This window comes from Sinocyclocheilus anshuiensis, unplaced genomic scaffold, assembly GCF_001515605.1.
Source record: "Sinocyclocheilus anshuiensis isolate Anshui unplaced genomic scaffold, SAMN03320099.WGS_v1.1 scaffold532, whole genome shotgun sequence".
Classification (NCBI taxonomy): Eukaryota; Metazoa; Chordata; class Actinopteri; order Cypriniformes; family Cyprinidae; genus Sinocyclocheilus; species Sinocyclocheilus anshuiensis.
In genome coordinates this window covers 331,158-346,449 of record NW_015555819.1, presented here as the reverse complement: position 1 = coordinate 346,449, position 15,292 = coordinate 331,158, and the positions used below count along the sequence as shown (strand labels likewise).

Sequence of the window (15,292 nt, the reverse complement as noted above, 5' to 3'; positions counted from 1 at the left end):
ATATTGTCAGTAAATAAAATAGACCTGTTCTTCACTGAAAAACGCCTAGAATACCACTGAAATAAATGGCTATAACTTACTTAGGGAATGTTAGATGTAGACAAAATTTCATTTGAAAGTGTAAAACAACCAAGCAAAGCTTTCTAAAGAAAAAAAAAATCAAAACATTAGAACTTCCTGTTTCAGTGTACTGTACAGATACTGTTTCAATTCATCCATTCGTAGAGAAAACAAATGTAAAATTGGACAGAGTGTATACATGATGTTAATACTATTAATTGCGCAGTGTGAGATTCATTGGTCATAACAGATCTTTGTGAGATCGCGATGAACAAATAGTGACAGCTTTTTAGTGGTTATTATGAGCGCTCTTTGCGAGCTTTCTAGGCAATAATCCATTTAAAATGTAGAACTTTGTTTTTCCGCCACACACACGTTGCAAACTTTCAGGAATGACATCTACATATTTATGCAGGATTCGCTCTTGAAGTAGCAGTGTTTGACATAGTGATAACCATAGCAATAAAAATAGATGGAGTTGAATTACTGAAATAAATGAACTTTTCCACGACATTCTAATTTATTGAGATGCACCTGTATATGAAAATGTGCATTAAGACTAGAGCACCGTGCTTGCGCATTACATGGATCGCGTAACGTTATGCACATAACTCATGCGTCATTAAAGATCACACTATAGAATCTGCCTAAAATTAAGTATAAAGAGGAGAAGAAAGCAGCCCTAGGCAGCTGCCTACACATGCCAGGATCCGCCACTGCCAGATGCAGTTAGAAATTTACTAAAAACAAGCCTATCGCAAGACATCTGGTGGGGGGGCACCTGGGGTGGCCAGCCAAATTTCAGGGGGTCCGGTACATAGACATGACCCTGACTGTAAGCCACTGAAATGGACTAAAGTTAATAGCATAACAAAATATTGCCTAAATTCATAAAAAAACATTTTCAACAAGACAATAACTATGACTTAAATATCTGAACACTGTCCAGAAACACATCTTACTCTACTTGGCAAAGTCACTGCAAGCGATATCCATAATAAGGTCTAGAGATATATACATTCAGAGCATTAACACTGTATCAAATGTTGCTATAATGACACTTTAGAGCCAGATTAGCGTGTTTAGATTACACGAGCAGGGAGGAAATTTTAGACATGTAGGCTTGACTAGCTGTTTCCTAAATACAGGGGTCCGTTCCTCTGATGTGCACCGAGTTTGACTGATACAGTCTGTCCTGCAGAGATTCCCTCAGCTGTAGCCGTAGCGTTATCAGCGATAGGAAGTGGAAGTGTTATTGTTATAAACCCGCGTCTGGCTGGTCGGCCGACACATGAGTACATCACGCGTTCAAACTAAAGAGATTTGCAGAGATACAGTACACTGCAAATGAACACTAACAAAGCTACCGAGGGTTTATCTCGCGTTGTTGAACATAAAGATGACATTCAGAGCTTCGCAGCCTGTTTTTACGCAAAGGAGTCCAAAACAAACAATACATGCCTGCGCAAAATTGCCACTAGTGCAAATGCAAATAAGCCTATTAGACAGCTGCTATTGTAGATTTTCACGATTTGCTAACATATACACACTTCAGACGCACCCAACGGAACGATAACATGTGCACTGATGTATGTACACGCTTCGGGCTCGATGTGATGGCACGAGGCCAGAGCAGACCTGTCCAAACTGCAGGAATGCGTCGCTCCACCCAAGATAAGCAGGTACGGCTCAAAATGACCTGAAAACAGAGCGCCAGAAAAGATGAGCCGAGTTCCTTGTCAACTCAGTCAGCGTTTATAGTCTGTAGGGTTGTTTTGGAGTCTGGAGTCTGGAGTCCAGACCGTCGACGACACCCTGTCTCTGCCCAGACCCACTTGTTGATTCTTCTCTGCATTTCTGAAATGATTCGGCCAGCCATTTGTTTCAGTCGTGAGTCACATGAGATCGGATTTAAGTGGTTGATCCAAAAGAATTTAGAGGGATCGTTGACCCAAAACTGAAAATTCTGTCATTACCCTTATGTATTTTCAAATGTTTTTCATTGAATACAAAAGGAGAGATTTTGAAAAATGCGCTGGTCGCTCTTTTCCATGCAAATACAATGAATGGGGACTGCAGAAAGCTTCAAGAAAGGGTTTCAAGCTTCAGAAATGATACAAAAGCACCAAAGTGATCTATATGACTCTTGTGTTATATTTTAAGTCATATGACTGTGACAAAAAGAACAAAATAAGTAATTTTTCACTGAAAATCTCAGTTCAAATGACAAAGAGCAACGTCAGATTTGTGAGTGAATCACACTTCAAGATGGATCTTTTTAATTAATCAATTGCTCCTGTTCATAAAACCCAAATGATTCAATGATTCGGTCGGAATTATTACAATGTCTTTCTTTAGAAATGGATCTTTCCAATTAATCAGTTGCTCCTGTTCATAAAGCCTGAATGATGTTTGGTTTGAATGATTCCAAAATCAGATGTGTGAATTAATCATTATTTGGAGACGGACCTTTTTAATAAATCAATTACTCCTGTTCACAAAGTCTGAATGATCCAGTAATTCTCCCTTATTGACATTCTTCATTCATTATTCTTAAGAAATGGATCTTTTCAATGAATCAAATTCTTTAGTTCATAAAACCTGAAAGTTTCTGACTGATTCAACAATTCAGTCTGAATGATTCCAGTGTCAGATTTGTGAATAAATCATTCTTTAGAGATGGGTCTTTTCAATGAATGAATTTCTGCTGTTCATAAACCCTGATTGGTTCTGTCTGAATGATTCCAATGTCTGATTTGTGAATGAATCATTTTTTTAGAAGTGGATCTTTTCAATGAATCAGTTGCACCTGTACATAAAACCTGATTGATTCAATGATTTGGTCTGAATGATTCCAATGTCAAATTTGTAAATGAATAATTAAAAAAAAAAAATAGAAATAGATCTTTTTAATGAATCAAATTCTCCAGTTCATAAAACCTGAAAGTTTCTGAATGATTCAACAATTCAGTCTGAACGATTCCAAAGTCAGATTTGTAAATAAATAATTCTTTAGACATGGATCTTTCTCCTCTTCATAAAACCTGAATAATTCTGTCAGAATATTTCCAATGTCAGATTTGTGAATTAATCATTCTTTAGAAATGGCTCTTTTCAATAGATCAATTGCACCTGTTCATGAAACCTGACTGATTCAATGATTTGGTCTGAATGATTCTAATGCCAGATTTGTGAATGAATCATTCTTTGGAGATGGATCTTTTCAATAAATCAATGTCTGAATATGAATAATTGGACGATTCAGTCTGAATGATTCAATGATTCAGTTAAAAAGTACATGTATTCACACAAGAGGTTATTTTTATTACCGTAACTGAAGAAGTTTTGCATATTAAATATATTTGGTTTTATCTTCGATATTGAATGGAAAATGTTGTTGATATGCAGCACTATAATTTATTGCTCAGCTATCATTTTGGATAAGAGCTGGAAGTATGGACTTGCTCTAGTCTCAAAACACAAATTAAACCAAATATATCCACATCAGACTGGATCTGATAGCAGCCTGCTTTCACCTCTCGTTCTCAAGAGCCCCCTCCCTATGAAAGAAGACAAAACTACAGCCAGATATGAAAAAACAGATGCAAACAAACATGACTAACCAGAAAGGCAGCCGATGACGCTAGAAGATGGAGAGATTGACCGTTTGGCGTGAGATTATCATCTACTTTAAGGAGGAAGTCATTTTTCAGACATTTTGGTTTCTATAAAGTTTTGAGAATAGTCAATAAACCGGTCAATAAAACGTCATTCAGTTAATACTCATTTTATTGCTCAGAGATTGCCCATTCATTGCTCAAGACTTGGTCTTCTCAATGACATCAACATTGTCTCAGATGTTTCTCCTAAAATTCCTTATGAGACACTGATGAGACAATTGTTGGTATTCAGTAAGAGTATAGCGTTTTCATGTGGATTGCATAGGAATGTAAGGGGAATTGAGTTTATATTGAAATCTGACTTTAGCACAGTTTGAGACATTGTTGAAATCTCTCCTAAAACTCTAGAGGAGACAAATGTGGCATTACTGGAGTGTTTACCTCAGAAGAAAAATCCACAAAAAGCAGGAGAATTTTGCTCTTTATTCCTCAAGTCTCCATTTTCTGTGGACTCATGTCTTTGATGTATAAGAAACTGCATAATAAAAACGACCTTATTTGTGACATGTTATAGGCAGAAAAAGAAATCACTTATAATGATTACAAAATATCATTAAAAAATTATTTAAATTGCTTTTTACTAAACATTTTTTATTGTGATTAAAAAAAATGTAGAAAATAAAACTAATTTCTGCATTACTGAAAAAGACCTTTTGCTTGATTGAGAGCATCACTATTCTTATTTTAAGTAAACAAAAAAACTAGAAAAAAATGAGAGAACGAGAGAAAAAAACGTGACAAATATGGTAAGAAAAATTAACCTAATTCAATAAATATTTTCTATGTTCCAATATTAATAATTTACACAATTTGACTTGCACAGAAAATATTGTTTTAGGGATATTTACTGCATTTTTCCTGCAAAACAAGACAAAAGTACTGACTAAGATTTTTAATTTTTTTTTTGCATTTTAGATTTCAATCCCAGCTCAAACCAGTATTACTATCTAAAAAAAAAATAGCCAGTAATTATTAAAAATCTTTTTCATGAACTGAAATCAATCTCAAGACATTCACATGTGATGAGAAATATAAGAAAAACTTAAACTTAATAATTGGAAATGTTGCCTTGGCACGAAACTTGAAATTTTAAAGTTAAAAAGTTGAAAGTTTAAGGTAAAATGACTAAATATGTAGCTAAATAAAAATATAAAACTAACAGAATTTCTTTTTTAAATGAAAAGTGAAAATATAAAAGTAAACGTAAATCCTGAATATTAATGAATACTATAAGAGTATGTAAAGAAAAAAAAAATCGCTGCTTCAAACATGCCGCAGGCAGCTGAATGAAACTTTAGAATAAATAAGAAATGACCATTTATTATGGTATTTTATGGGACCACACTAATGGACGACCTTATCCGTAAATGTTACATGCTCCACTATAGACTGCAGATCCTACTGTATATCATCGCAGATTACACTCAGCGTGCCTGTGTTTGATTTAAGACAGAAGAACATGAGCAAAGTCGAGTCTTTGACAGCGCATTAACGTACCTGCTGCTCCATGCCAAAAACAGCATTTTTAAGCCTATTTTCCCAATGTTACGGGAATGCTGGGCCAAATTCTAACCCACACGGTGAAGACAGGTACACAAAGAACAGAAAATATCACATTTCATCTCCACTGCATTATGTTTATACGATGAAGCACTGATTCAACATGGCCGTCCGCCAGCTTACTCAGCTCTGCCTCGGCTTGTGACGAATCAACAAGGACGTGAATGTGTGACTGTTGGATTCTGGCAGCATTCATATGTACCTGTCACTGCAGCCCTGGGCTCTTTTCCTCCACTCGGCAGACAGTTGCATCTAAATTCACCTCAACGCGGTGGTTTTTCTGAGCCGTTAATTGACTCCAGCAGTCATGGGAAAGCGAGCTGAATCTCCAAGCGGAGCAGGTGTACTCACAGCTGGACTGGGCCAAGAAACCAGGAAGTCCAAGAAATGCCTGATGAACTATCAGGAACACAAGAAGCCAGAGGAAAGGAAAAGTCACAAATGAGAACAATTTAACGTCTCAGTCGGGTCTCCTAAAGAGAAATAATGTAAGGAGACAAAATGGAGACTCAAATTTATTCAAAATAAATGGTATTTATTTCCCTGATACACATTCCTGTAGCCTGATTTATGAACGTTACGTACAAGACTTCCCAGATGCACGCATTGGGATTTACAAAATAAATAAACTTTCCGTAAACAGCAATAGGAATCTAGGTCTCGATTCCTTGTAATGTTTCCATTAATTAATGATTTTATTACTTTTGAGGAATAAATATTTAGAAAAAAAAATAATTCTTGAGATTTCTGTTGACAACTGATGGCAAAATTTCCGATTTCAAAACAAATCTAAGTTTAAAACAATTCTTGCAAACTATGTTTACAAAGGCTTAATGACATTTCACATCCTTCACTATAAATGCAATCTAAAAACTGTCTCTAACTACATATTAAATAAAACTGCTAAACCAATTAAAATGTGGTTATAAGCATATTAGAATCATTTGTAAAAGAATCAGACTACACTGGTCACGCTTTAGGTTTTTGATTCTCTATAAAGAACTGGGTCATAAGAGTCATTTGTTCAAGATTCGTACTACATTGGTAGCACTGTAAGATTTTGATTCACTTAAAAAGAACCTGCTCGTGAGAGTCATTTGTTTCTGATTTGGATTACACTGGTCACGCTGTATGCTTTTGATTCACTAAAAAGTGCAGGCTCATACTTTAAGAGTCATTTATTCAGGATTCATACTACACTGGAAAAACTGTATGATTTTGATTCACTTAAAAAAAAAAAACATAAGAGTCAACTGTTCAGAATTCAAACTGCACTTTTCACAATGTATGTTTTTAATTATTTTTAAAAGAACCGGCCCATAAGAATTTTTTTTTTCAGGATTCGGACTACACTGGTCACACACTATATGTTCTAATTCACTAAAAAGTGCAAGCTCACATGAAAGAATCATTTGATCAGGATTTATACTACACTGATTAACTTAAAAAGAAACCAACTCATAAGAAACATTTGTTAATGATTCAGATAACACTAATCACACTGCACAGTCTCGTAGTCGTGTCCATTTTTGGAAGGCCAAACAAAGTAGTTTCGCTTTCACAACGAAAAACACAGCGGCCTGGCGTCTGGGGAAGCCCCGGCTTAGCGTGTGCTGAGGCCGGGATAGAGTGAGCTGAGGCGGCGGGGTCGAGAACAGCAGATCCGACGAATGAGCGGCAACCACATGTGATGACCCCGAGCTGAACTCCGCTTCGTCCACGGTGAAAGTTGATGTATTCCCTCAGCGACCAGCACGGATCAGCTCCAGGCATGACGAAGCGGATATCGTCCTCTTTTGGAAGACCAAACAAAGTAGTTTCGCTTTCACAACGAAGCACACAGCGTCTTCACGACATGGCTGCAGCATCAACAAAACTACAGTGAGAATAAAAGTTACACCTTCTTTCTTTGCGTGAACATTTGGGCGGCGTTATGCAAATCTTCCCACATAGTGAGGTAGATATGTGGGGGCGTGTTAGAACGAGCCGTTTTAGGTAAGTGTGGCTGACTCTGAACTTTTATAAAGAATATCTCTTTGGATTTGAGACTTTAGTCTTTGCGACTTTACAGATCTTCTTTATGCACCAAGAGCTTGTAACACTCCAAAGAGAAAGGAAAAATTTAAATCGCATCATATGACCCCTTTAAAAAAAAGAACCTTCTAGTAAGAATCCTTTGTTCAAGATTCAAAGAAGACTGGTCAAGCTGTATGATTTTGATTCATTTAAAAAGAACTCATAAGATTCAACTGTTCAGGATTCAAAATGCTCTGGTCACAACGTATGTTTTAAATTATTTTTTTAAAAGAACCGGAGTAAACAAGTAACACTGTATGATTTTGATTCACATAAAAAGAGCCAGCCCCTAAGAATCATTTGTTCATAATTCAGACTACGCTGGTCACGATTTATGATTTTGATTCATTTAAAAAGAACAAGCCCCTAAGAATCTGTTGTTCAGAATTCAGACTACACTGGTCAGCCTGTATGTTTTTAATTTACTTAAAAAGAACTAAGTTCATAAAAGTCATTTGGCCATTCAGGATTTGGTGGATAGCAGTTCCACATCTGTGTAAGAATAAACATTCGAGAACCAATAACAAAAATCCATTTATTTTTTTAGGATCAAACAAGTTGTGAATCATCTGTCAGTTCACATCCCACACCTGCACAGTAGGCTATGCAAATCTACTCCTAATTAATTTGTGCAAACTGGCACCATCAGTGGTCAAGTAATGAACCAGAATGATTCATAACTCTGTTTTCATTGACTTCACCACATTGAGAATAAAACCACATCCTCATGTACGGAGTTAAACACTCAAATCAGACATAATCATCATCCGAAGATTATTAAATTCTTCAGGGCCCTGTGAATTTAAGCAACAGCTCAGTGGTCTGTGGAAAGATGTTTTTACGGCTGTCTGGATTGAACCGATGACACTGTACAGCCGCATGCAGATGTGCTGTAGTGGCGAATGCATCGCTACACAACAATACACAGAAATGAGCCGTCTGTCCCACTTAACCCTGACCCCAATCGTAATGATAACCCTGTCTATGGCCTTCACAACATCATGACAAACGCTACAGCTCAGCAGAATGTGAGAAACAGCAAGGCTTGTGAAAAAAGCAAGAGTAACAGACATTATATCCCTTCTTTTTAAAACAATCCTCTAAAAAGCCACAGGACTGTGTAAAAATGGAGCCACGGGGAAACAATTGAAGAATATCTACAAGTGAGCAGTCTAAGAGGCTGCCGTTAATAAATAAATAGCACAAACCCCAAAATAGACACATCTGTCCCATTATAGGACCCAGAACAGAGCAGATCCTTGGGTTGCTCTGGGTCAGAGTAGGAATGGAAGCGTGTTTTTATTTATTCACTCATTTACAGATACCACATACCCAGAGGGATGCGATATCGGATGCCAAAGTTTTACTGCACTCGATAAACAGCAACACATTTGCAGCACACAGCCAGGAATACGGTACAACTCTTGGAGAGGATCAGGTCACGTATGGGAGCTCTCGAGCGACAGGAAACAACAATCACATATAGGAGATTGCTGATCTCAATTGTTCACCTTGTCGAAGGGGCTTTTAAAGGGACAGTTCACCCAAAAATGAAGATTCTGTCATTAATTACTCAACCCTCATTTTGTTCCAAACCCGTAAGACCTTCGTTCATCTTCGGAACATGTTTTATTTTTTGTTTTCTTTGCGCACAAAAAGTATTTTTTTAATAAAATTAAGGTTGAACCACTGATGTCACATTGACTATTTTAAAGATGTCCTTACTAACTTTCTGGGTCTTGAACGTGTCTGTTGTGTTGCTGTCTATGAAGGGTCACAAAGCTCTCGCATTTCATCAAAAATATCTTAACTTGTGTTCCGAAGATGAACAAAGGTCTTACGGGTTTGGAACGACATGTGGGTGAGTAATTAAATGACAGAATTTTCATTTTTGGGTGAACTATCCCTTTAAATTTTGTGAGATAAAGGTGTTTTCATGTAGATTAATGTACATTTTCATGTGTAAAGGCCCATTTAGGCTGTAAAAATAAAATGTTATAAATGTGTGTAAAATAATATTTAGAAAATATTTAGCTTCTGTTTGGTGGTCGCTATTCTTTTCTTATCTTACAGTATTATTGGATGTATAAATCTGAACTATAGCAAAAAAAAAATTATAGCAAAAAATTATGAGAATAATAGCAATTATTTTGTATAAATATTCTATAAATATATTGTACAAAATACTTGCACATTTGTATAAATGAATCAAATTTGAAAAATCAGTCAAGAATAGAAAATAATTGAAAATATTCAAATTTAGGAATGTCAGAATCAGAATGAACAGGAGAAAAGAAAAACTTTAAAAAGTAATAAAATATAAAAAATAATTATATAAAAGAATAACAACGTACAGGTTTTTCTTTCAAAAATTTAAAATATATAGCATTATTTAGTTTTTATATTGTACATATAGTACACTTACATAGTAGTACATTAAAGGTTGTGCACACACAAACACATATGTGTACTAAAAAATATATACCAATTATACCAAAAACCGATTTTTTTTTTAGGGGGGGGGTCAAAATGTGAAAGAAAAAACTTTTAATTTTTGTTTTTTTTTTTCCAAAAACATATATTTTGAGAAATATATATTAGAAAGAAATAGATGTTAGATTTATGTGCATATGGACACAAACTAAATAAAAATAAATATTTTTGCAATTCCACTTGGTGCCACCATACTTCAACTAAGTATTCTGAGTTATAAAAGAAAAAACTCTGAGCAAAACAATTTGTCCTCTGGGAAGGTGGAAGAGCAGGAGATGAAGAGAGTGTTGAGAGGAAAAAGGAGACAACATGAAAACTAGGCAGCGGCAGACAGTCAGAGCATGTTTTAAAGTCAGTTCTGGCCAGCAGGGTTTTGTCAGAAGCTTCAATCTGGGCACCAGTGCATCATCAGTCAGGGCAAACATTACTGTTAAAAGTCATTACAGCCAGGCTGCAAATCCCATGTTCCTCAGCTGGACCGAAACCAGCTGGACGGCCAGTTTCCATCATTTATCAATCGTCTAGTCTGCTGAAGAGGAAGTTTTGCGGTGCACTTCGATTCGGACTGGCTCGAGAGCATGGAACAGTGTTATCAAAGAAAAACAGAGAGAAAAAAGACGAAAATACGACAAGAAACAGGGCAAAGGAGGACAAACTAAAGACATACAGAGTAAAAATCCCATAGACTTACAATGGAGGGACCAGAGTCACATCTAGAGACCTGAATATCTTGACAGTGAGCAATCACTTAGCAACCATCCAAAACAACCTAGCAACCACACAGCAACAAAACTGCATATCAACATCCTTCCAGCACCACTGTGCTCAATTATGTACGAGCGAACTGCACAGAAAATGCAAAAATCTAGTCATATCTATAGGAGGTGCAATATGTATTTTCTATGATAATATCGCAGTTGTTGTTTTTATGATCTGGAAAGCTGACATTATAGTAGAATGTATAGTAGAAAGAACACAAAATTCAATATATGATGGCAAAAATGCCCCGAATAAGTTTCTTTCTTATATTTCTATATGACACAGTAAAGTTAAGCAATATCGCACAAGCAAGCTTGCAGTTTTTCCCAAATATCAGCACGTTTAGGAATGTGATGTTGATTTTTTTTTTACAGTTAAATAATAGTTACATTTTAGACACAATATTGTCAAGGTTGTTTTCATCTATTTTTGTTGGCGAAATATAGCCCAAAAAAACAAAAGTTGTGCGTCACACAATGGATGAATCAGTGTTTTTGAACAAATCAATGATTCAATTATCCATTCATTAAGATCACTTGCGTTGCTCCTAAATGGATTGTTTGAACAAATCAGTTGAATAAATGAATCAATGACTCACTTGTTAAGACTTGTCACCATCTACAGCATGTTTTAGGTTCATATTTAAATTTATTTAATGAAATGATACGTTAAATATGAGACTAAAACATGCAAAAAAATTTGCTTATAAAAATAATATTAAATTTCATTAAAAACATTTACTATTTCAGTGTTTTCATGGGTTGATAAAGCTAATAGGACTGAAGCACTGCTGAATACATTTTAATACTTTATGAAAGCAAGATTTTTTTGTGTGCGTGGTTAATTGTTTGATATTTCAATGTTCACAACATTATTTTTTTAAAACATTAATCTCATAGCATTATGCTATTTAACTACAGTGTAAATAAAGCTGCTTTAGATGCAGCTTCTGTACCAGCAGTGCAAAAACAGATTTTGTTGATACCGACTAGTATCTTATTCTAATTGAATTTATGTACAAATAGACTAGATTATGCATTTGCCCTTATAAAGGTAAAAATCTCCTGAAACCCAGTTTACGGGGGGAAATATTGCCTCTAAGTGGAAAAGTTCACTTTTGTCACTGCTGTGAACTGACTACCAGTCTACCACACAGATTATGAAGAATATGAAAAGCTTGTCCATTACAGGCCTAAACCAGCCAAAATAGTAGCACAAAAACACACTCAGCAAAATACTGTTTAATTCCCATGATTGACAAAACCTTAGAAATATTGATATCATTTTGTGTCAATATTGCACAATCCTATACATATCAATATAGTGCTGTTTTAAAAAGCATTCCCACATCCTAGAATGAAAATAAACGAGCATAGGAGCAGGGGTTGAGCTGCGGGTTTGTATGAGAGAGTTTTGCGGGGTAATCCGTCATAACGCAGTCATGTTTCATACTTTGAGGTGGCTGTATGGGGATGTATTTAAAGCTGTAAAACAAGCCAGAGGCCAGATCGACAACAGCATAATAGTAAAGCGGCAAGTGGGAGACTCTGGGAACAATTACAGTACGGTAGTTTGGTTATACATGCCAGCTCTGTACGTACACACAGGAAACTCACACACAGGTGGCGTTCATACAGCCAGAAATGTTTGTGCTGCGAGAAAGGCCAGCTCTCGTCATGCATGGAGGATTTTTAAAGAGTAGTCTATCCAAAAATGTATATACTGTAATTATTTAATCACCCTCATGTAGTTTCTGTGGAGCATTAAATGTGAATTTTTGAAGAATATTCTGTTTCAGTATAATGAAAGTGGATGCAAAAACATAAAAGAGGTATGACTCGTGAACTACAAATATGACCCTGGATCATAAAGTCATTGAGTAAAACTTTAGAGCTGAATCAGTCTGATTTGTGAACAATTCATTCAGACAGCTTTTGTGAACTGGATCAAGTGATTCATTGAAGTGTTCTGACTCAAAAGAATGAATCATTGATGAATCGGACATCATTATCTCATGAACTCGACAAGGAGCGCAAAAGCAAATAGATTTTCAGTAAATGATCAAATCTAGTTTGTTCGTCACACAAAATTAGTATTCAGCTTCAAAAGATATTTAATATACTGCACAAGTCATATGGATGGAAGCTTATTTACACCACGGAATAAAGATGTGTGAAATATAAATTCGCAATTCTGAGAAGAAAAGCCGGAACTGTAAAACAGAAACTTGGAAGTCGCAACTGTGAGAACTACAATCTTAAGATAAGAATTGCAAGATAAATTGTCATAATTACCTTTTTCTTTTTATTCCATGGCAGAAACCAAAAAATCTCAAATAAAACTAAACAAAACACACACACAATTGCGAGATCAGAAGTCAGAATTCCTAAGAAGTCAGAGGTGTGAGATGTAAAGTCAATATTCGGAGAAAAAACGCTAGTATTACAATTTAGAATTCACAATTGTGAGGAAAATTGTGAGATAAAAGGTAAAAAAAAAATTATAATTTTTGTGAATGAATATTCAGATGTAAAGTCTGAAATCTGAGAGAAAAAAAAGTCAGAATTCCTAAAAAAAAAGGTCAGAATTGTGAGATTCTTGCAAATAAATACACTTTAGAACTAACCTTCCATACATAGGGACCACTTTTATTATATTGCATTTATTTAAATACTTTATTATGTCTTTCCATTCAATTAACTGAATATGTTATACAAATAAACATTTCTTTGAAAAGAAATTCCGCAGCAATCATTGGTTTATGACATATGATAGCATCATTTTTTAGGCTTTCAATAAAGTTATATTAAAAAACATGACCAACATAATCGTCACTAACCCAGCTTTTATATTCTACAGCCCTTTAAGTCACATTTTTTCTGTTAACTGTTTAGAAGTTTAGAAAATTTTAGCAAGCACATAAACAACCCCCATTCACTTTGATTTGTCCTTTTCCGCCCTTTTCCCGTTCCCGTTTGTTTTAAATCAACATGCAATAGCAGCAAAAGGCTGTTTGCATTTGAAGTGTTGTTTACATTTTCAGACGAGCCACTGACATCACCGGGAAGAGGGTCTCATGACCGCATTTTGGACAACATGAACTCTTTAAAACAATATGGGAAACAGTCCATTCTGTCGGTCATTTACTGTGAAAGGGGATTTTGCAGTTTGCTTTAGTGTGTTTGATGAAATGTTGACATGCTCATTTGCACTTGAAGCTGTTCCTGATTTTGAAGTCTAGCTCTGAGTCATGTGAACATGGTGGACTAATTACAAAAATGCTGACAATGATGTTCAAATTTTATTCTCTAGCTCAATGACACCGCTTTTGTCTAGTCTAGCAATGCCTATTAACAAAGCCTGATGTAACGGCTCACTTTCTAAGAGGCAGCTGTACAGACTCAACTAGATCCAGATTTTTGCTCTTGCTGGCACAACTAGATCTGTTGTAGCAACTCAAAAGCACAATGCTCTTGTTGTTTTGGTGGTTCATCTCATATTTACTGACCTGATCTTGTGCTTTCACAGTGTCAGCACTGTAACTGCTGTAGCGTGTTGTGTTTGAGGTTCTTGAGACCTAACTTTTGCACTGTTTACAATTTAGACAGTTCATTTCCACTTTCATGATGTATTTACTGACATTTCAAGCAAGCCAATTCACACAGCGTCAGCACTGCTAATTCCAGCCGTGCAAATATAGCTATCAGCATACAGCTTATTTGAATAGGGAAAGACCAAAATGTTAAAGCTATAATTCAATAAAATAATTCATAATTCAATAAAATGTTATTACCAACAAATATTGTCAACAAGCAATTATATATATTCAGTTTATTTATCAGTCAAAAGTAAGATTTTTTATGTTTTTAAAGAAGTCTCTTCTACGGAGCCCGGGAAGTCACCTGTAGGTGAAAAAAAAACAATCCGTGGCGACGGTTTTGCAATCCGTCCCCTCAGTTTATAAACCGTACTCACGAATTCTTAAACTGTTCCCTCGGTTTAACAAATCGTGCCCACGGATTAATAAACTGTACTCACGAATTTCCAATCCGTGCGCTCAGATTTTGTAAACCGTACCTTCGGTTTTTGAACCCGTACCCTCAAATTCATAATCTGTGTTTTTTCTCCTACAGGTGACTTCCCGGGCTCCGTACTCTTCTGTTCACCAAGCCTGCATTTATTTGATCCAAAATACAGCAAAAACATTAATATTGAGAAATATTTTTACTATTTAAAATAGCTTATTTCTGTTTGAATATATTTTAAAGGTGACATATCATGAAAATCTGACTTTTCCAGGTTTTAAGTGCTATAATTTGTGTGTTTTTAACGTAATCTTGTGTGTGAATGAGAACTTAGTTTAGTACTCATATGCTGTGACAGCCGCTTTCTGTGCGTGTGCTTCGGATGTATGCGCTCAGAAACCCGTATATCAGAAGTTTAAACTAATTTGGTTTAAAACGCATGATTTCAGCGCGATAAACATGATAATCAGAACCAAAACAGATGTTTTTTAGCAGGTATGAGCTGTAATGGCGCAGCTCTATTCTGGAAAAGAATTTGCATTTCATTTGCATTTAAAGAGACAGGCCCGAAAAACAACGTGTTTCTGCTTCCACTCAAAATAGGCATTTTCAAAATGTTATAATAAATGATCTGTGGAG

At 35.6% G+C, this 15,292-nt stretch overlaps 1 long non-coding RNA gene across 1 annotated transcript in view; it reads right to left on the bottom strand.

The window, feature by feature from the left end:
• The window catches only part of LOC107675290 (uncharacterized), a 32,924-nt gene that overhangs the window by 11,288 nt on the left and 6,344 nt on the right, over positions 1 to 15,292 (bottom strand). The window contains exon 2 of the long non-coding RNA XR_001632584.1: positions 5,503 to 5,699. This is a non-coding gene — a long non-coding RNA (uncharacterized LOC107675290). The remainder of the gene's footprint in view (positions 1 to 5,502; positions 5,700 to 15,292) is intronic.